This window comes from Hipposideros armiger, unplaced genomic scaffold, assembly GCF_001890085.2.
Source record: "Hipposideros armiger isolate ML-2016 unplaced genomic scaffold, ASM189008v1 scaffold_270, whole genome shotgun sequence".
In the NCBI taxonomy this organism is placed as follows: Eukaryota; Metazoa; Chordata; class Mammalia; order Chiroptera; family Hipposideridae; genus Hipposideros; species Hipposideros armiger.
This window is the reverse complement of record NW_017731620.1, coordinates 1199790-1202037: the sequence shown is the minus strand read 5'-3', so window position 1 is coordinate 1202037 and position 2248 is coordinate 1199790.

Sequence of the window (2248 nt, the reverse complement as noted above, 5' to 3'; positions counted from 1 at the left end):
CAACCTGTTAGGTTCAGTGCCATCTGTCAGGTGCGCTTACGCCCTAACCTGCTAGGCTCAGTACCATCTGTCAGGTGCACTCATGCCCTAACCTGTTAGATTCAGTACCATCTGTCAGGTGCACTCACACCCGACCTGTTAGGTTCAGTACCATCTGTCAGATGCACTCACGCCCTAACCTGTAGGTTTGGTACCATCTGTCAGGTGGACTCAAGCCCACAGTGGGGTGTTCACCCCACCTTGCGCCCCTCTGTGTCAAAATGCTATTATTTTCCAATGAAATAGCTTTCCTAAAAATACACACTATATACACAAATATATAGACAGACAATAGATAGATGATAGATAGATAGGTGTAAATAAAGCATAGGTGACCATCTATAGCCATGCTGATTTCCGCCCACACTCCGAGGCCTGTCCTCAGCCTTCAGACCAGTGTGGCCACGTGTACAGAATTCTCCCCAGTGAGAGCTCCTCTGGTGACTGCAGGTTGAGTGTGTTCCACCTTGTATCTTGTTTAGTCTCTGGTATCTTTGCTTTCTACCATTTTTCAGAGCTGGGAACCAAACTGGCTCTCAAAAATTGTGTAAATGAAGACACCTAACCTGCCACAAACAAAGGATGAGTAAGATGTAGAATATTAAAATGCAGGTTACCACACTGGAATGTTTTCATCAGCGTGGTGTAGTATAAGCAATCCTGAGACCCTGAACATCCTCTAATGTTACCACCAGGCCTCTCATAACATTCCTGTGACCCAGAGAAGTGACCCACAGCCTGCTCATCACTGTGGGCTGGAGGATGGAAGAAATGATGGCCAAAGGTCTGCAGTGATTTCCTGGGGTTTGAAAAGCTTAGAAGGGCAACTGCCAATGGCTATGCTAGTACCACGTCTCCACGGGGGACTGCTCCCACTTCCAGGAGAGCAAACTACAGTGAGGAGGAATACATGTGTGTTTCTCTCCTGCCCCCAACCCGAAGTCTCCTAACAAACAAATTCTTAAGTTACAGAAAAGAAATGACTCATGCTTTCTGCCCTGCGTTATTCAAGCTATGCAAATCATTTTTTACCTGTACAAGTGCTTAAAACATGCATATATGATCCTTAGAGGAGACTCTGTCTTTATAAATTCACTCAAAATTCATGTTGGGTGTAAAACGCTTACAATAGAAATATCTTCTCACTAAAGGGAGTGAGAATAAATCAGGGAAAAAAAGACGACCTACATCATCATTTACAGCTAGCATGCAATTTTTAGGGGGTCTGTCAAGTCATGCTCTCTCATCACCTGAAAACAAGCTAAGAAATGAGAGCATTTTTTTTATTTATACAATACTTGTTTACCTTTAGTCCTCCTAATAATGCATGCTCAAAAAGACTTCAAAACTGAAATTCTTAAGTCAGCCTTATGGCTAAAATGCTGCAGGACGGATGCCCAGAATTCATTTTAACATGTAGTATTCCCTAGACTGTGACAGAATTCAGGTTTCAATTAGTCTTCTCCAGACTCTGTCTGTATCAGAAACATAACACCTAAAAATGCCCAGCAGACTTCCATATACGTCTCATTGGCTGTCACACAATCATCCCTACCTATAAGGGAAACTGGGAAGTATTTCTAGCTAAGCATATTGCCTCCTTGAACAAAGTTAAGGTTCTGTGAGTAGAAAGAAGGGGAGAATGGGCAGTAGGTAAGAAGCCAGCACTACCTGCCGTACGTGGTAAACTACAAAGCATTATGGAAGTGTAAGGTGGCGTATTTATGAAAAATTGAGAAAAAGCATCACAAAAATACAGTATCTATGTGAATTTAGCTACGTGAATTAATCCACATTTAAGACCAAATAAGTGAATGTCCTCTTTTACATCCAGCGAGCACGGTAGCCCAATTAACTAATAAGGCCCATCTCTGTCCTCATGTTAACATGGCAATGCAGGCCCGGCCGAGTGGCTCAGTTGGTTAAGAGCTCGCTCAAAAATTTGAGCTCTGAGCAACAGGGTCCCCGGTTTGATTCACGGCCCGAGCTGAGCTGCCAACAGGTGGCAGGATGGCTCAGCTAAAAAAATAGAAATAAAAATTAAAAATAAAAAGGGAGAGTGAAAAAAACAAAACCACAGCAATGCAGGATGAAGCACCTTGTGTGTGGTGCACTCTAAAGAAAGTATCTCCAATTATTCAAGGTCCCAGGAGAATATAATAGTGCAAATGAATATAGAAGACATTTATTGTTTAAGGCCACCTGGTAT